Source organism: Ambystoma mexicanum, chromosome 14 (assembly GCF_040938575.1).
Source record: "Ambystoma mexicanum isolate Mex_15411 chromosome 14, UKY_AmexF1_1, whole genome shotgun sequence".
Taxonomy (NCBI): domain Eukaryota; kingdom Metazoa; phylum Chordata; class Amphibia; order Caudata; family Ambystomatidae; genus Ambystoma; species Ambystoma mexicanum.
Window position 1 is genome coordinate 470,952,361 of NC_090940.1, and position 21,340 is coordinate 470,973,700.

Below are 21,340 nucleotides of genomic sequence, written 5' to 3' on the forward strand. Positions count from 1 at the left end.
GGGTCTCGGGATTGGAATGGGAAGGAGTTTGATATCACATCTCATGCCATAGTATGGGTCTCAGGTTTGGTAGAAGCATTGGGATATCACATCTCATGCTATCGGAAGGGTATCAGGATTGGATTTGGAAGTAGTTGGATATCCCATCTCATGCTATAGGAAGGGTCTCAGGTTAGAATGGGAAGGAGTTGGATACCACCTGTCATGTTATAGGAAGGGTCTCAGGATTGGAATGGGAAGGACTTCGATATCACATTTCATGTTAGAGGTAGGATCTCAGGTTTGGTATTAGAGGCATTGAGATATCACATCTCATGCTATCAGAAGGCTCTCAGGATTGGAATGGGAAGGAGTTGGATATCACATCTCATGCCAAAGGGAGGGTCTCAGGTTTAGAAGGGGAAGTATTTGGATATCACATCTCGTGTTATAGGAAGGATCTCAGGTTTGGTATTAGAAGAATTGAGATATCACATCTCATGTTATCGGAAGGATCTCAGGTTTGGTATTAGAAGCATTGAGATATCACATCTCATGCTATCAGAAGGGTCTCAGGATTGGAATGGGAAGGAGTTGGATATCCCATCTCATGCTAAAGGAAGGGTCTCAGGTTGGAATGGGAAGGAGTTGGATATCACATCTCATGCCATAGGAAGGATCTCAGGTTTGGTATTAGAAGCATTGAGACATCACATCTCATGTTATAGGAAGGGTCTCAGGATTGGAATGGGAAGGAGTTGGATATCACATCTCATGCTATAGGAAGGGTCTCAGGTTTGGTATAAGCATTGAGATATCACATCTCATGATATAGGAAGGGTCTCAGGATTGGAATGGGAAGTATTTGAATATCACATCTCATGCTATAGGGAGGGTCTCAGGTTTGGAAAGGGAAGGAGTAGGATATCACATTTCATGTTAGAGGTAGGATCTCAGGTTTGGTATTAGAGGCATTGAGATATCACATCTCATGCTATCAGAAGGGTCTCAGGATTGGAATGGGAAGGAGTTGGATATCACATCTCATGCTAAAGGGAGGGTCCCAGGTTTGGAAGGGGAAGGATTTTGATATCACATCTCATGTTATAGGAAGGAAATCAGGTTTGGTATTAGAAGCATTGAGATATCACATCTCATGCTAAAGGGAGGGTCTCAGGTTTGGAAGGGGAAGGATTTGGATATCACATCTCATGTTATAGGAAGGATCTCAGGTTTGGTATTAGAAGCTTTGAGATATAACATCTCATGCTATAGGAAGGCTCTCAGGATTGGAATGGGAAGGAGTTGGATATCACATCTCATGCCATAGGAAGGATCTCAGGTCTGGTATTAGAAGCATTGAGACATCACATCTCATGTTATAGGAAGGGTCTCAGGATTGGAATGGAAAGGAGTTGGATATCACATCTCATGCTATAGGAAGGGTCTCAGGTTTGGTATAAGCATTGAGATATCACATCTCATGCTATAGGAAGGGTCTGAGGATTGGAATGGGAAGTAGTTGGATATCACATCTCATGCTATACGGAGGGTCTCACGTTTGGAAAGGGAAGGAGTAGGATATCACATTTCATGTTAGAGGTAGGATCTCAGGTTTGGTATTAGAGGCATTGAGATATCACATCTCATGCTATCAGAAGGGTCTCAGGATTGGAATGGGAAGGAGTTGGATATCACATCTCATGCTAAAGGGAGGGTCCCAGGTTTGGAAGGGGAAGGATTTTGATATCACATCTCATGTTATAGGAAGGAAATCAGGTTTGGTATTAGAAGCATTGAGATATCGCATCTCATGCTATCGGAAGGATCTCAGGTTTGGTATTAGAGGCATTGAGATATCACATCTCATGCTACCGAAAGGGTATCAGGATTGGATTTGGAAGTAGTTGGATATCCCATCTCATGCTATAGGAAGGGTCTCAGGTTGGAATGGGAAGGAGTTGGATATCACATCTCATGTTATAGGAAGGCTCTCAGGTTGGAAGGGGAAGGAGTTGGATATCACATTTCATGTTAGAGGTAGGATCTCAGGTTTGTTAGAGGCATTGAGATATCACATCTCATGCTATCAGAAGGGTCTCAGGATTGGAATGGGAAGGAGTTGGATATCACATCTCATGCCAAAGGGAGGGTCTCAGGTTTGGAAGGGGAAGGATTTGGATATCACATCTCGTGTTATAGGAAGGATCTCAGGTTTGGTATTAGAAGAATTGAGATATCACATCTCATGCTATCGGAAGGATCTCAGGTTTGGTATTAGAAGCATTGAGATATCACATCTCATGCTCTCAGAAGGGTCTCAGGATTGGAATGGGAAGGAGTTGGATATCACATCTCATGTTATAGGAAGGGTCTCAGGATTGGAATGGGAAGGAGTTGGATATCACATCTCATGCTATAGGAAGGTTCTCAGGTTTGGTATAAGCATTGAGATATCACATCTCATGCTATAGGAAGGGTCTCAGGATTGGAATGGGAAGGAGTTGGATATCACATCTCATGCTATAGGGAGGGTCTCACGTTTGGAAAGGGAAGGAGTAGGATATCACATTTCATGTTAGCGGTAGGATCTCAGGTTTGGTATTAGAGGCATTGAGATACATCTCATGCTAACGGAAGGGTATCAGGATTGGATTTGGAAGTAGTTGGATATCCCATCTCATGCTATAGGAAGGGTCTCAGGTTGGAATGGGAAGGTGTTGGGTATCGCATCTCATGTTATAGGAAGGGTCTCAGGATTTAAATGGGAAATACTTCAATATCACATCTCATGCTATAGGAAGGCTCTCAGGTTTGGAAGGGGAAGGAGCTGGATATCACATTTCCCATCTCATGTTATAGGAAGGATCTCAGGTTTGGTATTAGAAGCATTGAGATACATCTCATACTAATGGAAGGGTCTCAGGATTGGAATGGGAAGGAGCTGGATATCACATCTCATGCTAAAGGAAGGGTTTCAGGATTGGAATGGGAAGGAGATGGATATCATATCTCATGCTATAGGAAGGGTCTCAGGATTGGAATGGGAAGGAGTTTGATATCAAATCTCATGCCATAGGAAGGGTCTCAGGTTTGGTATTAGAAGCATTGAGATATCACATCTCATGCTATAGGAAGTGTCTGAGGATTGGAATGGGAAGGAGTTGGATATCACATCTCATGCTATAGGAAGGGTATCAGGTTTGGTAGAAGCATTGAGATATCACATCTCATGCTATAGGAAGAGTCTCAGGATTGGAATGGGAAGGAGTTGGATATCACGTCTCATGTTAAAGGAAGGGTCTCAGGTTTGGTATTAAAAGCATTGAGATATCACATCTCATGCTATAGGAAGGGTCTCAGGATTGGAATGGGAAGGACTTGGATATCACATCTCATGCTATAGGGAGGGTCTCAAGTTTGATATTAGAAGCATTGAGATAACAAATCCCATGATATGGGAAGGGTCTCAGGATTGGAATGGGAAGGAGTTGGATATCACATCTCAAGCTATAGGAAGGGTCTCGGGATTGGAATGGGAATGAGTTTGATATCACATCTCATGCCATAGTATGGGTCTCAGGTTTGGTAGATCACATCTTATGATAAAGGAAGGGTCTCAGGTTTGGAAGGGGAAGGATTTGGATATCACAACTCATGTTATAGGACGGGTGTCAGGTTTGGTATTAGAAGCATTGAGATGGCAAGTCTCCTGGTATAGGAAGGTTCTCAGAATTGGAATGGGAAGGAGTTGGATATCACATCTCAAGCTATAGGAAGGGTCTCGGGATTGGAATGGGAAGGAGTTTGATATCACATCTCATGCCATAGTATGGGTCTCAGGTTTGGTAGATCACATCTTATGATAAAGGAAGGGTCTCAGGTTTGGAAGGGGAAGGATTTGGATATCACAACTCATGTTATAGGACGGGTGTCAGGTTTGGTATTAGAAGCATTGAGATGGCAAGTCTCCTGGTATAGGAAGGTTCTCAGAATTGGAATGGGAAGGAGTTGGATATCACATCTCAAGCTATAGGAAGGGTCTCGGGATTGGAATGGGAAGGAGTTTGATATCACATCTCATGCCATAGTATGGGTCTCAGGTTTGGTAGAAGCATTGGGATATCACATCTCATGCTATCGGAAGGGTATCAGGATTGGATTTGGAAGTAGTTGGATATCCCATCTCATGCTATAGGAAGGGTCTCAGGTTGGAATGGGAAGGAGTTGGATATCAAATCTCATGTTATAGGAAGGGTCTCAGGATTGGAATGGGAAGGACTTCGATATCACATCTCATGTTATAGGAAGGCTCTCAGGTTTGGAAGGGGAAGGAGTTGGATATCACATTTCATGTTAGATGTAGGATCACAGGTTTGGTATTAGAGGCATTGAGACATCACATCTCATGCTATCAGAAGGGTCTAAGGATTGGAATGGGAAGGAGTTGGATATCACATCTCACGCTAAAGGGAGGGTCTCTGGTTTGGAAGGGGAAGGATTTGGATATCACATCTCATGTTATAGGAAGGATCTCAGGATTGGATTGGGAAGGAGTTTGATATCAAATCTTATGCCATAGGAAGGGTCTCAGGTTTGGTATTAGAAGCATTGAGATATCACATCTCATGCTATAGGAAGTGTCTGAGGATTGGAATGGGAAGGAGTCGGATATCACATCTCATGCTATAGGAAGGGTCTCAGGTTTGGTAGAAGCATTGAGATATCACATCTCATGCTATAGGAAGAGTCTCAGGATTGGAATGGGAAGGAGTTGGATATCACATCTCATGCTATAGGACGGCTCTCAGGTTTGGAAGGGGAAGGAGTTGGATATCACATTTCATGTTAGAGGTAGGATCTCAGGTTTGGTATTAGAGGCATTGAGACATCACATCTCATGCTATCAGAAGGGTCTCAGGATTGGAATGGGAAGGCGTTGGATATCACATCTCACGCTAAAGGGAGGGTCTCAGGTTTGGAAGGGGAAGGATTTGGATATCACATCTCATGTTATAGGAAGGATCTCAGGTTTAGTATTAGAAGCATTGAGATATCACATCTCATGCTATCGGAAGGATCTCAGGTTTGGTAGAAGCATTGAGACATCACATCTCATGCTATCAGAAGGGTCTCAGGATTGGAATGGGAAGGAGTTGGATATCACATCTCATGCTAAAGGGAGGGTCTCAGGTTTGGAAGGGGAAGGATTTGGATATCACATCTCATGTTATAGGAAGGATCTCAGGTTTGGTATTAGAAGCATTGAGATATCACATCTCATGCTATAGTAAGGGTCTCAGGATTGGAATGGGAAGGAGTTGGATATCACATATCATGCTAAAGGAAGGGTGTCAGGTTTGGTAGAAGCATTGAGATATCCCATCTCATGCTATAGGAGGGGTCTCAGGATTGGAATGGGAAGGAGTTGGATATCACATCTCATGCCATAGGAAGGGTCTCAGGTTTGGTATAAGGATTGAGATATCACATCTCTGCTATCCGAAGGGTCTCAGGATTGGAATGGGAAGGACTTAGATATCACATCTCATGCTATAGGGAGGGTCTCAGTTTTGATATTAGAAGCATTGAGATATCACATCTCATGCTATCGGAAGGGTCTCATTATTGGAATGAGAAGGAGCTGGATATCACATCTCATGCTAAAGGAAGGGTCTCAGGTTTGGAAGGGGAAGGATTTGGATATCACATCTCATGTCATAGGACGGGTCTCAGGTTTGGTATTAGAAGCATTAAGATATCACATCTCATGGTGTAGGAAGGGTTTCAGGATTGGAATGGGAAGGAGTTGGATATCATATCTCATGCTATAGGAAGGGTCTCAGGATTGGATTGGGAAGGAGTTTGATATCAAATCTCATGCCATAGGAAGGGTCTCAGGTTTGGTATTAGAAGCATTGAGATATCACATCTCATGCTATAGGAAGTGTCTGAGGATTGGAATGGGAAGGAGTCGGATATCACATCTCATGCTATAGAAGGGTCTCAGGTTTGGTAGAAGCATTGAGATATCACATCTCATGCTATAGGAAGAGTCTCAGGGTTGGAATGGGAAGGAGTTGGATATCACGTCTCATGTTATAGGAAGGGTCTCAGGTTTGGTAGTAGAAACATTGAGATATCAAATCTCATGCTATAGGAAGGGACGCAGGATTGGAATGGGACGGAGTTTGATATCACATTTCATGCTATAGGAAGGGTCTCAGGATTGGAATGGGAAGGAGTTGGATATCACATCTCATGCCATAGGAAGGGTCTCAGGTTTGGTATAAGCATTGAGATATCACATCTCATGCTATAGGAAGAGTCTCAGGATTGGAATGGGAAGGAGTTGGATATCACATCTCATGCTATAGGACGGCTCTCAGGTTTGGAAGGGGAAGGAGTTGGATATCACATTTCATGTTAGAGGTAGGATCTCAGGTTTGGTATTAGAGGCATTGAGACATCACATCTCATGCTATCAGAAGGGTCTCAGGATTGGAATGGGAAGGAGTTGGATATCACATCTCACGCTAAAGGGAGGGTCTCAGGTTTGGAAGGGGAAGGATTTGGACATCACATCTCATGTTATAGGAAGGATCTCAGGTTTGGTATTAGAAGCATTGAGATATCACATCTCATGCTATCGGAAGGATCTCAGGTTTGGTAGAAGCATTGAGACATCACATCTCATGCTATCAGAAGGGTCTCAGGATTGGAATGGGAAGGAGTTGGATATCACATCTCATGCTAAAGGGAGGGTCTCAGGTTTGGAAGGGGAAGGATTTGGATATCACATCTCATGTTATAGGAAGGATCTCAGGTTTGGTATTAGAAGCATTGAGATATCACATCTCATGCTATAGTAAGGGTCTCAGGATTGGAATGGGAAGGAGTAGGATATCACATCTCATGCTAAAGGAAGGGTGTCAGGTTTGGTAGAAGCATTGAGATATCCCATCTCATGCTATAGGAGGGGTCTCAGGATTGGAATGGGAAGGAGTTGGATATCACATCTCATGCCATAGGAAGGGTCTCAGGTTTGGTATAAGGATTGAGATATCACATCTCTGCTATCCGAAGGGTCTCAGGATTGGAATGGGAAGGATTTAGATATCACATCTCATGCTATAGGGAGGGTCTCAGTTTTGATATTAGAAGCATTGAGATATCACATCTCATGCTATCGGAAGGGTCTCAGGATTGGAATGAGAAGGAGCTGGATATCACATCTCATGCTAAAGGAAGGGTCTCAGGTTTGGAAGGGGAAGGATTTGGATATCACATCTCATGTCATAGGACGGGTCTCAGGTTTGGTATTAGAAGCATTAAGATATCACATCTCATGGTGTAGGAAGGGTTTCAGGATTGGAATGGGAAGGAGTTGGATATCATATCTCATGCTATAGGAAGGGTCTCAGGATTGGATTGGGAAGGAGTTTGATATCAAATCTCATGCCATAGGAAGGGTCTCAGGTTTGGTATTAGAAGCATTGAGATATCACATCTCATGCTATAGGAAGTGTCTGAGGATTGGAATGGGAAGGAGTCGGATATCACATCTCATGCTATAGAAGGGTCTCATGTTTGGTAGAAGCATTGAGATATCACATCTCATGCTATAGGAAGAGTCTCAGGGTTGGAATGGGAAGGAGTTGGATATCACGTCTCATGTTATAGGAAGGGTCTCAGGTTTGGTAGTAGAAACATTGAGATATCAAATCTCATGCTATAGGAAGGGACGCAGGATTGGAATGGGACGGAGTTTGATATCACATTTCATGCTATAGGAAGGGTCTCAGGATTGGAATGGGAAGGAGTTGGATATCACATCTCATGCCATAGGAAGGGTCTCAGGTTTGGTATAAGCATTGAGATATAACATCTCTGCTATCGGAAGTGTCTCAGGATTGGGATGGAAAGGAGTTGGATATCACATCTCATACTATAGGAAGGGTCTCAGGTTTGGAACGGGAAGGAGTTGGATATCCCATCTCATGTTATAGGACGGGTCTCAGGTTTGGTATTAGAAGCATTGAGATATCACATCACATGCTGTAGGAAGGGTTTCAGGTTTGGAATGGGAAGGAATTGGATATCACATCTCATGTCATAGCAAGGATCTCAGGTTTGGTATTAGAAGCATTGAGATATCACATCTCATGCTATAGGCATGGTCTCAGGATTGGAATGGGAAGGAGTTGGATATTACATTCTTGCTATAGGAAGGGTCTCATGTTTGTAATGGGAAGGAGTTGGATACCACATTTGCTATAGGAAGGGTCTCAGGTTTGGAACCGGAAGGAGTTGGATATCACATCTCATGTTATAGGAAGGGTCTCAGGTTTGGTATAAGCATTGAGATATCACATCTCTGCTATCGTAAGTGTCTCAGGATTGGAATGGGAAGGAGTTGGATATGCCATCTCAGGCTATAGGAAGGGTCTCAGGTTTGGTATTAGAAGCATTGAGATGTCACATCTCATGCTATAGGAAGGGTCTCAGATTGGAATGGGAAGGAGTTGGATATCACATCTCATGCTATATGAAGGGACTCAGATTTGGTATTACAAGCATTGTGATATTTCATCTCATGCTATAGGAAGGGTCTCAGGATTTGATTGGGAAGGAGTCGGATATCACATCTCATGCTATAGGAAGGGTTTCAGGTTTGGAATGGGAAGGATTTGTATACCACATCTCATGCCATAGGAAGGGTCTCAGGTTTGGTAGAAGCATTGAGATATCACATCTCATGCTATAAGAAGGGTCTCAGGATTGGATTGGGAAGGAGTTGGATATCCCATATCATGCTATAGGAAGGGTCTCAGGTTTGGTATTAGAAGCATTGAGATATCACGTCTCATGCTATAGGAAGGGTCTCAGGATTGGAATGGGAAGGAGTTGGATATCACATTTCATGTTAGAGGTAGGATCTCAGGTTTGTTAGAGGCATTGAGATATCACATCTCATGCTATCAGAAGGGTCCCAGGGTTGGAATGGGAAGGAGTTGGATATCACATCTCATGCCAAAGGGAGGGTCTCAGGTTTGGAAGGGGAAGGATTTGGATATCACATCTCGTGTTATAGGAAGGATCTCAGGTTTGGTATTAGAAGAATTGAGATATCACATCTCATGCTATCGGAAGGATCTCAGGTTTGGAATTAGAAGCATTGAGATATCACATCTCATGCTCTCAGAAGGATCTCAGGATTGGAATGGGAAGGAGTTGGATATCACATCTCATGCTATAGGAAGGGTCTCAGGATTGGAATGGGAAGGAGTTTTATATGACATCACATGCCATAGGAAGGATCTCAGGTTTGGTATTAGAAGCATTGAGACATCACATCTCATGTTATAGGAAGGGTCTCAGGATTGGAATGGGAAGGAGTTGGATATCACATCTCATGCTATAGGAAGGGTCTCAGGTTTGGTATAAGCATTGAGATATCACATCTCATGCTATAGGAAGGGTCTCAGGATTGGAATGGGAAGGAGTTGGATATCACATCTCATGCTATAGGGAGGGTCTCACGTTTGGAAAGGGAAGGAGTAGGATATCACATTTCATGTTAGAGGTAGGATCTCAGGTTTGGTATTAGAGGCATTGAGATATCACATCTCATGCTATCAGAAGGCTCTCAGGATTGGAATGGGAAGGAGTTGGATATCACATCTCATGCCAAAGGGAGGGTCTCAGGTTTGGAAGGGGAAGTATTTGGATATCACATCTCGTGTTATAGGAAGGATCTCAGGTTTGGTATTAGAAGAATTGAGATATCACATCTCATGTTATCGGAAGGATCTCAGGTTTGGTATTAGAAGCATTGAGATATCACATCTCATGCTATCAGAAGGGTCTCAGGATTGGAATGGGAAGGAGTTGGATATCCCATCTCATGCTATACGAAGGGTCTCAGGTTGGAATGGGAAGGAGTTGGATATCACATCTCATGCCATAGGAAGGATCTCAGGTTTGGTATTAGAAGCATTGAGACATCACATCTCATGTTATAGGAAGGGTCTCAGGATTGGAATGGGAAGGAGTTGGATATCACATCTCATGCTATAGGAAGGGTCTCAGGTTTGGTATAAGCATTGAGATATCACATCTCATGCTATAGGAAGGGTCTCAGGATTGGAATGGGAAGTATTTGGATATCGCATCTCATGCTATAGGGAGGGTCTCACGTTTGGAAAGGGAAGAAGTAGGATATCACATTTCATGTTAGAGGTAGGATCTCAGGTTTGGTATTAGAGGCATTGAGATATCACATCTCATGCTATCAGAAGGGTCTCAGGATTGGAATGGGAAGGAGTTGGATATCACATCTCATGCTAAAGGGAGGGTCTCAGGTTTGGAAGGGGAAGGATTTTGATATCACATCTCATGTTATAGGAAGGAAATAAGGTTTGGTATTAGAAGCATTGAGATATCACATCGCATGCAAAAGGGAGGGTCTCAGGTTTGGAAGGGGAAGGATTTGGATATCACATCTCATGTTATAGGAAGGATCTCAGGTTTGGTATTAGAAGCTTTGAGATATCACATCTCATGCTATAGGAAGGCTCTCAGGATTGGAATGGGAAGGAGTTGGATATCACATCTCATGCTATAGGAAGGCTCTCAGGATTGGAATGGGAAGGAGTTGGATATCACATCTCATGCCATAGGAAGGATCTCAGGTCTGGTATTAGAAGCATTGAGACATCACATCTCATGTTATAGGAAGGGTCTCAGGATTGGAATGGGAAGGAGTTGGATATCACATCTCATGCTATAGGAAGGGTCTCAGGTTTGGTATAAGCATTGAGATATCACATCTCATGCTATAGGAAGGGTCTCAGGATTGGAATGGGAAGTAGTTGGATATCACATCTCATGCTATAGGGAGGGTCTCACGTTTGGAAAGGGAAGGAGTAGGATATCACATTTCATGTTAGAGGTAGGATCTCAGGTTTGGTATTAGAGGCATTGAGATATCACATCTCATGCTATCAAAAGGGTCTCAGGATGGGAATGGGAAGGAGTTGGATATCACATCTCATGCTAAAGGGAGGGTCTCAGGTTGGGAAGGGGAAGGATTTTGATATCACATCTCATGTTATAGGAAGGAAATCAGGTTTGGTATTAGAAGCATTGAGATATCGCATCTCATGCTATCGGAAGGATCTCAGGTTTGGTATTAGAGGCATTGAGATATCACATCTCATGCTATCGAAAGGGTATCAGGATTGGATTTGGAAGTAGTTGGATATCCCATCTCATGCTATAGGAAGGGTCTCAGGTTGGAATGGGAAGGAGTTGGATATCACATCTCATGTTATAGGAAGGGTCTCAGGATTGGAATGGGAAATACTTCGATATCACATTTCATGCTATAGGAAGGCTCTCAGGTTTGGAAGGGGAAGGAGTTGGATATCACATTTCATGTTAGAGGTAGGATCTCAGGTTTGTTAGAGGCATTGAGATATCACATCTCATGCTATCAGAAGGGTCTCAGGATTGGAATGGGAAGGAGTTGGATATCACATCTCATGCCAAAGGGAGGGTCTCAGGTTTGGAAGGGGAAGGATTTGGATATCACATCTCGTGTTATAGGAAGGATCTCAGGTTTGGTATTAGAAGAATTGAGATATCACATCTCATGCTATCGGAAGGATCTCAGGTTTGGTATTAGAAGCATTGAGATATCACATCTCATGCTCTCAGAAGGGTCTCAGGATTGGAATGGGAAGGAGTTGGATATCACATCTCATGTTATAGGAAGGGTCTAAGGATTGGAATGGGAAGGAGTTGGATATCACATCTCATGCTATAGGAAGGTTCTCAGGTTTGGTATAAGCATTGAGATATCACATCTCATGCTATAGGAAGGGTCTCAGGATTGGAATGGGAAGGAGTTGGATATCACATCTCATGCTAAAGGGAGGGTCTCAGGTTTGGAAGGGGAAGGATTTGGATATCACATCTCATGTTATAGGAAGGATCTCAGGTTTGGTATTAGAAGCATTGAGATACATCTCATGCTAACGGAAGGGTATCAGGATTGGATTTGGAAGTAGTTGGATATCCCATCTCATGCTATAGGAAGGGTCTCAGGTTGGAATGGGAAGGTGTTGGGTATCACATCTCATGTTATAGGAAGGGTCTCAGGATTGAAATGGGAAATACTTCAATATCACATCTCATGCTATAGGAAGGCTCTCAGGTTTGGAAGGGGAAGGAGTTGGATATCACATTTCCCATCTCATGCTATAGGAAGGGTCTCAGGTTTGGTATTAGAAGCATTGAGATATCACATCTCATGCTATAGGAAGGGTCTCAGGATTGAAATGGGAAGGAGTTGGATATCACATCTCATGCCAAAGGAAGGGTCTCAGGTTTGGTATAAGTATTGAGATATCGCATCTCTGCTATCGGAAGGGTCTCAGGATTGGAATGGGAAGGAGCTGGATATCACATCTCATGCTAAAGGAAGGGTCTCAGGTTTGGAAGGGGAAGGAGTAGGATATCACATTTCATGTTAGAGGTAGGATCTCAGGTTTGGTATTAGAGGCATTGAGATATCACATCTCATGCTATCAGAAGGCTCTCAGGATGTGAATGGGAAGGAGTTGGATATCACATCTCATGCCAAAGGCAGGGTCTCAGGTTTGGAAGGGGAAGTATTTGGATATCACATCTCGTGTTATAGGAAGGATCTCAGGTTTGGTATTAGAAGAATTGAGATATCACATCTCATGTTATCGGAAGGATCTCAGGTTTGGTATTAGAAGCATTGAGATATAACATCTCATGCTATCAGAAGGGTCTCAGGATTGGAATGGGAAGGAGTTGGATATCCCATCTCATGCTAAGGGTCACAGGTTGGAATGGGAAGGAGTTGGATATCACATCTCATGCCATAGGAAGGATCTCAGGTTTGGTATTAGAAGCACTGAGACATCACATCTCATGTTATAGGAAGGGTCTCAGGATTGGAATGGGAAGGAGTTGGATATCACATCTCATGCTATAGGAAGGGTCTCAGGTTTGGTATAAGCATTGAGATATCACATCTCATGCTATAGGAAGGGTCTCAGGATTGGAATGGGAAGTATTTGGATATCACATCTCATGTTATAGGAAGGAAATCAGGTTTGGTATTAGAAGCATTGAGATATCACATCTCATGCTAAAGGGAGGTCCTCAGGTTTGGAAGGGGAAGGATTTGGATATCACATCTCATGTTATAGGAAGGATCTCAGGTTTGGTATTAGAAGCTTTGAGATATAACATCTCATGCTATAGGAAGGCTCTCAGGATTGGAATGGGAAGGAGTTGGATATCACATCTCATGCTATAGGAAGGCTCTCAGGATTGGAATGGGAAGGAGTTTGATATCACATCTCATGCCATAGTATGGGTCTCAGGTTTGGTAGAAGCATTGGGATATCACATCTCATGCTATCGGAAGGGTATCAGGATTGGATTTGGAAGGAGTTGGATATACCATCTCATTCTATAGGAAGGGTCTCGGGTTGGAATGGGAAGGATTTGGATATCACATCTCATGTTATAGGAAGGATCTCAGGTTTGGTATTAGAAGCATTGAGATATCACATCTCATGCTATAGGAAGGGTCTCAGGATTGGAATGGGAAGGAGTTGGATATCGCATCTCATGCTATAGGAAGGGTCTCAGGAATGGAATGGGAAGGAGTTTTATATGACATCTCATGCCATAGGAAGGATCTCAGGTTTGGTGTTAGAAGCATTGAGACATCACATCTCATGTTATAGGAAGGGTCTCAGGATTGGAATGGGAAGGAGTTGGATATCACATCTCATGCCATAGGAAGGGTCTCAGGTTTGGTATAAGCATTGAGATATCACATCTCTGCTATCGGAAGGGTCTCAGGATTGGAATGGGAAGGAGTTGGATATCCCATCTTATGTTATAGGAAGGGTCTCAGGTTTGGTATTAGAAGCATTGAGATATCACATCTCATGCTATAGGAAGGTTCTCAGGATTGGAATGGGAAGGACTTGGATATCACATCTCATGCTATAGGGAGGGTCTCACGTTTGGAAAGGGAAGGAGTTGGATATCGCATTTCATGTTAGAGGTAGTATCTCAGGTTTGGTATTAGAGGCATTGAATATCACATCTCATGCTATCAGAAGGGTCTCAGGATTGGAATGGGAAGGAGTTGGATATCACATCTCATGCTAAAGGGAGGGTCTCAGGTTTGGAAGGGGAAGGATTTTGATATCACATCTCATGTTATAGGAAGGATCTCACGTTTGGTATTAGAAGCATTGAGATATCACTTCTCATGCTATCGGAAGGATCTCAGGTTTGGTATTAGAGGGATTGAGATATCACATCTCATGCTATCGGAAGAGTATCAGGATTGGATTTGGAAGTAGTTGGATATCCCATCTCATGCTATAGGAAGGGTCTCAGGTTGGAATGGGAAGGAGATGGAAATCACATCTCATGTTATATGAAGGGTCTCAGGATTGGAATGGGAAATACTTCGATATCACATCTCATGCTATAGGAAGGCTCTCAGGTTTGGAAGGGGAAGGAGTTGGATATCACATTTCATGTTAGAGGTAAGATCTCAGGTTTGGTATTAGAGGCATTGAGATATCACATCTCATGCTATCAGAAGGGTCTCAGGATTGGAATGGGAAGGAGTTGGATATCACATCTCATGCTAAAGGGAGGGTCTCAGGTTTGGAAGGGGAAGGATTTGGATATCACATCTCGTGTTATAGGAATGATCTCAGGTTTGGTATTAGAAGCATTGAGATATCACATCTCATGCTATCGGAAGGGTCTCAGGATTGGAATGGGAAGGAGTTGGATATCACATCTCATGCTATAGGAAGGGTCGCAGGATTGGAATGGGAAGGAACATCTCAGGTTTGGTATTAGAAGCATTGAGATATCACATCTCATGCTATCGGAAGGATCTCAGGTTTGGTATTAGAAGCATTGAGATATCAAATCTCATGCTATAGGAAGGGTCTCAGGATTGGAATGGGAAGGAGTTGGATATCACATCTCATGCTATAGGAAGGGTCTCAGGATTGGAATGGGAAGGAGTTGTATATGACATCTCATGCCACAGGAAGGGTCTCAGGTTTGGTATAAGCATTGAGATATCACATCTCTGCTATCGGAAGGGTCTCAGGATTGGAATGGGGAGGAGTTGGATATCCCATCTTATGTTATAGGAAGGGTCTCAGGTTTGGTATTAGAAGCATTGAGATATCACATCTCATGCTATAGGAAGGGTCTCAGGATTGGAATGGGAAGGACTTGGATATCACATCTCATGCTATAGGGAGGGTCTCACGTTTGGAAAGGGAAGGAGTTGGATATCACATTTCATGTTAGAGGTAGGATCTCAGGTTTGGTATTAGAGGCATTGAGATATCACATCTCATGCTATCAGAAGGGTCTCGGGATTGGAATGGGAAGGAGTTGGATCTCACATCTCATGCTAAAGGGAGGATCTCAGGTTTGGAAGGGGAAGGATTTGGATATCACATCTCATGTTATAGGAAGGATCTCAGGTTTGGTATTAGAAGCATTGAGATATCACATCTCATGCTATCGGAAGGATCTCAGGTTTGGTATTAGAGGCATTGAGATATCACATCTCATGCTAAAGGGAGGGTCTCAGGTTTGGAATGGGAAGGATTTGGATATCACATCTCTTGTTATAGGAAGGATCACAGGTTTGGTATTAGAAGCATTGAGATATCACATCTCATGCTATCGGAAGGGTCTCAGGATTGGAATGGGACGGAGTTGGATATCACATCTCATGCTATAGGAAGGGTCTCAGGTTTGGAACGGGAAGGAGTTGGATATCACATCTCATGTTATAGGAAGAGTCTCAGGTTTGGTATAAGCATTGAGATATCACATCTCTGCTATCGGAGGTGTCTCAGGATTGGGATGGGAAGGAGTTGGATATCACATCTCATGCTATAGGAAGGGTATCAGGTTTGGAACGGGAAGGAGTTGGATATCCCATCTCATGTTATAGCACGGGTCTCAGGTTTGGTATTAGAAGCATTGAGATATCACATCTCATGCTAAAGGGAGGGTCTCAGGTTTGGAATGGGAAGGAGTTGGATATCACATCTCATGTTATAGGAAGGGTCTCAGGTTTGGTATAAGCATTGAGATATCACATCTCTGCTATCGGAAGTGGCTCAGGATTGGAATGGGAAGGAGTTGGATATCCCATCTCATGTTATAGGACGGGTCTCTGGTTTGGTATTAGAATCATTGAGATATCACATCGCATGCTGTATGAAGGGTCTAAGGATTGGAATGGGATGGACTTGGATATCACATCTCATGCTATAGGTAGGCTCTCAGGTTTGGTATAAGCATTGAGATATCACATCTCATGCTATAGGAAGGGTCTCAGGATTTGAATGGGAAGGATTTGGATATCACATCTCATGCTATAGGAAGGGTCTCAGGTTTGGTATAAGCATAGAGATATCACTTCTCATGCTATAGGAAGGGTCTCAGGATTGGAATGGGAAGGAGTTGGATATCACATCTCATGTTATAGGAAGGGTCTCAGGTTTGGTATTAGAAGCATTGAGACATCACATCTCATGCTATAGAAAGGGTCTCAGGATTGGAATGGGAAGGAGTTGGATATCACATCTCATGCTATAGGAAGGGTCTCAGGAATGGAATGGGAAGGAGTTTTATATGACATCTCATGCCATAGGAAGGATCTCAGGTTTGGTGTTATAAGCATTGAGACATCACATCTCATTTTATAGGAAGGGTCTCAGGATTGGAATGGGAAGGAGTTGGATATCACATCTCATGCTATAGGAAGGGTATCAGGTTTGGAACGGGAAGGAGTTGGATATCCCATCTCATGTTATAGCACGGGTCTCAGGTTTGGTATTAGAAGCATTGAGATATCACATCTCATGCTAAAGGGAGGGTCTCAGGTTTGGAATGGGAAGGAGTTGGATATCACATCTCATGTTATAGGAAGGGTCTCAGGTTTGGTATAAGCATTGAGATATCACATCTCTGCTATCGGAAGTGGCTCAGGATTGGAATGGGAAGGAGTTGGATATCCCATCTCATGTTATAGGACGGGTCTCTGGTTTGGTATTAGAATCATTGAGATATCACATCGCATGCTGTATGAAGGGTCTAAGGATTGGAATGGGATGGACTTGGATATCACATCTCATGCTATAGGTAGGCTCTCAGGTTTGGTATAAGCATTGAGATATCACATCTCATGCTATAGGAAGGGTCTCAGGATTGGAATGGGAAGGATTTGGATATCACATCTCATGCTATAGGAAGGGTCTCAGGTTTGGTATAAGCATAGAGATATCACTTCTCATGCTATAGGAAGGGTCTCAGGATTGGAATGGGAAGGAGTTGGATATCACATCTCATGTTATAGGAAGGGTCTCAGGTTTGGTATTAGAAGCATTGAGACATCACATCTCATGCTATAGAAAGGGTCTCAGGATTGGAATGGGAAGGAGTTGGATATCACATCTCATGCTATAGGAAGGGTCTCAGGAATGGAATGGGAAGGAGTTTTATATGACATCTCATGCCATAGGAAGGATCTCAGGTTTGGTGTTATAAGCATTGAGACATCACATCTCATATTATAGGAAGGGTCTCAGGATTGGAATGGGAAGGAGTTGGATATCACATCTCATGCTATAGGAAGGGTCTTAGGTTTGGTATAAGCATTGAGATATCAAATCTCATGCTATAGGAAGGGTCTCAGGATTGGAATGGGAAGGAGTTGTATATGACATCTCATACCATAGGAAGGGTCTCAGGTTTGGTATAAGCATTGAGATATCACATCTCTGCTATCGGAAGGGTCTCAGGATTGGAATGGGAAGGAGTTGGATATCCCATCTTATGTTATAGGAAGGGTCTCAGGTTTGGTATTAGTAGCATTGAGATATCACATCTCATGCTATAGGAAGGTTCTCAGGATTGGAATGGGAAGGACTTGGATATCACATCTCATGCTATAGGGAGGGTCTCACGTTTGGAAAGGGAAGGAGTTGGATATCGCATTTCATGTTAGAGGTAGGATCTCAGGTTTGGTATTAGAGGCATTGAATATCACATCTCATGCTATCAGAAGTGTCTCAGGATTGGAATGGGAAGGAGTTGGATATCACATCTCATGCTAAAGGGAGGGTCTCAGGTTTGGAAGGGGAAGGATTTTGATATCACATCTCATGTTATACGAAGGATCTCATGTTTGGTATTAGAAGCATTGAGATATCACTTCTCATGCTATCGGAAGGATCTCAGGTTTGGTATTAGAGGGATTGAGATATCACATCTCATGCTATCGGAAGGGTATCAGGATTGGATTTGGAAGTAGTTGGATATCCCATCTCATGATAAAGGAAGGGTCTAAGGTTTGGAAGGGGAAGGATTTAGATATCACATCTCATGTAATAGGATGGGTCTCAGGTTTGGTATTAGAAGCATTGAGATATCAAGTCTCATGGTATAGGAAGGGTCTCAGAATTGGAATGGGAAGGAGTTTGATATCACATCTCATGCCATAGTATGGGTCTCAGGTTTGGTAGAAGCATTGGGATATCACATCTCATGCTATCGGAAGGGTATCAGGATTGGATTTGGAAGGAGTTGGATATCCCATCTCATTCTATAGGAAGGGTCTTGGGTTGGAATGGGAAGGATTTGGATATCACATCTCATGTTATAGGAAGGATCTTAGGTTTGGTATTAGAAGCATTGAGATATCACATCTCATGCTATAGGAAGGGTCTCAGGATTGGAATGGGAAGGAGTTGGATATCGCATCTCATGCTATAGGAAGGGTCTCAGGAATGGAATGGGGAGTTGGATATCACATATGCTATAGGAAGGGTCTCAGGTTTGGAACGGGAAGGAGTTGGATATCACATTTCATGTTATAGGAAGGGTCTCAGGTTTGGTATAAGCACTGAGATATCACATCTCTGCTATCGGAAGTGGCTCAGGATTGGAATGGGAAAAATTGGATATCCCATCTCATGTTATAGGACGGGTCTCTGGTTTGGTATTAGAATCATTGAGATATCACATCGCATGCTGTAGGAAGGGTCTCAGGATTGGAATGGGAAGGAGTTTTATTTGACATCTCATGCCATAGGAAGGATCTCAAGTTTGGTATTAGAAGCATTGAGACATCACATCTCATGTTATAGGAAGGGTCTCAGGATTCAAATGGGAAGGAATTGGATATCACATCTCATGTCATAGGAAGTATCTCAGGTTTGGTATTAGAAGCATTGAGATATCACATCTCATGCTATAGGAATGGTCTCAGGATTGGAATGGGTAGGAGGTGGATATTACATTCTTGCTATAGGAAGGGTCTCATGTTTGGAATGGGAAGGAGTTGGATATCACATATGCTATAGGAAGGGTCTCAGGTTTGGAACGGGAAGGATTTGGATATCACATCTCATGTTATAGGAAGGATCTCAGGTTTGGTATTAGAGGCATTGAGATATCACATCTCATGCTAAAGGGAGGGTCTCAGGTTTGGAAGGGGAGGGATTTGGATATCACATCTCTTGTTATAGGAAGGATCACAGGTTTGGTATTAGAAGCATTGATATATCACATCTCATGCTATCGGAAGGGTCTCAGGATTGGAATGGGAAGGAGTTGGATATCACATCTCATGCTATAGGAATGATCTCAGGTTTGGTATTAGAAGCATTGAGATATCACATCTCATACTATCGGAAGGATCTCAGGTTTAGTATTAGAAGCATTGAGATATCACATCTCTGCTATCGGAGGTGTCTCAGGATTGGGATGTGAAGGAGTTGGATATCACATCTCATGCTATAGGAAGGGTATCTGGTTTGGAACGGGAAGGAGTTGGATATCCCATCTCATGTTATAGGACGGGTCTCAGGTTTGGCATTAGAAGCATTGAGATATCACATCTCATGCTATCGGAAGGATCTCAGGTTTAGTATTAGAAGCATTGAGATATCACATCTCTGCTATCGGAGGTGTCTCAGGATTGGGATGGGAAGGAGTTGGATATCACATCTCATGCTATAGGAAGGGTATATGGTTTGGAACGGGAAGGAGTTGGATATCCCATCTCATGTTATAGGACGGGTCTCAGGTTTGGTATTAGAAGCATTGAGATATCACATCGCATGCTGTAGGAAGGGTCTCAGGTTTGGAATGGGAAGGAATTGGATATCACATCTCATGTCATAGGAAGTATCTCAGGTTTGGTATTAGAAGCATTGAGATATCACATCTCATGCTATAGGAATGGTCTCAGGATTGGAATGGGTAGGAGTTGGATATTACATTCTTGCTATAAGAAGGGTCTCATGTTTGGAATGGGAAGGAGTTGGATATCACATATGCTATAGGAAGGGTCTCAGGTTTGGAACGGGAAGGAGTTGGATATCACATTTCATGTTATAGGAAGGGTCTCAGGTTTGGTATAAGCACTGGGATATCACATCTCTGCTATCGGAAGTGGCTCAGGATTGGAATGGGAAGGAGTTGGATATCCCATCTCATGTTATAGGACGGGTCTCTGGTTTGGTATTAGAATCATTGAGACATCACATCGCATGCTGTAGGAAGGGTCTAAGGATTGGAATGGGATGGGCTTGGATATCACATCTCATGCTATAGGTAGGCTCTCAGGTTTGTTATAAGCATTAAGATATCACATCTCATGCTATAGGAAGGGTCTAGGGATTGGAATGGGAAGGATTTGGATATCACATCTCATGCTATAGGAAGGGTCTCAGGTTTGGTATAAGCATGGAGATATCACTTCTCAAGCTATAGGAAGTGTCTCAGGATTGGAATGGGAAGGAGTTGGATATCACATCTCATGTTATAGGAAGGATCTCAGGTTTGGTATTAGAAGCATTGAGACATCACATCTCATGCTATAGGAAGGGTCTCAGGTTTGGTATAAGCATGGAGATATCACTTCTCAAGCTATAGGAAGTGTCTCAGGATTGGAATGGGAAGGAGTTGGATATCACATCTCATGCTAAAGGGAAGGTCTCAGGTTTGGAAGGGGAAGGATTTGGATATTACATCTCGTGTTATAGGAATGATCTCAGGTTTGGTATTAGAAGCATTGAGATATCAAATCTCATGCTATAGGAAGGGTCTCAGGATTGGAATGGGAAGGAGTTGGATATCACATCTCATGCTATAGGAAGGGCCTCAGTATTGGAATGGGAAGGAGTTTTATATGACATCTCATGCCATAGGAAGGATCTCAGGTTTGGTATTAGAAGCATTG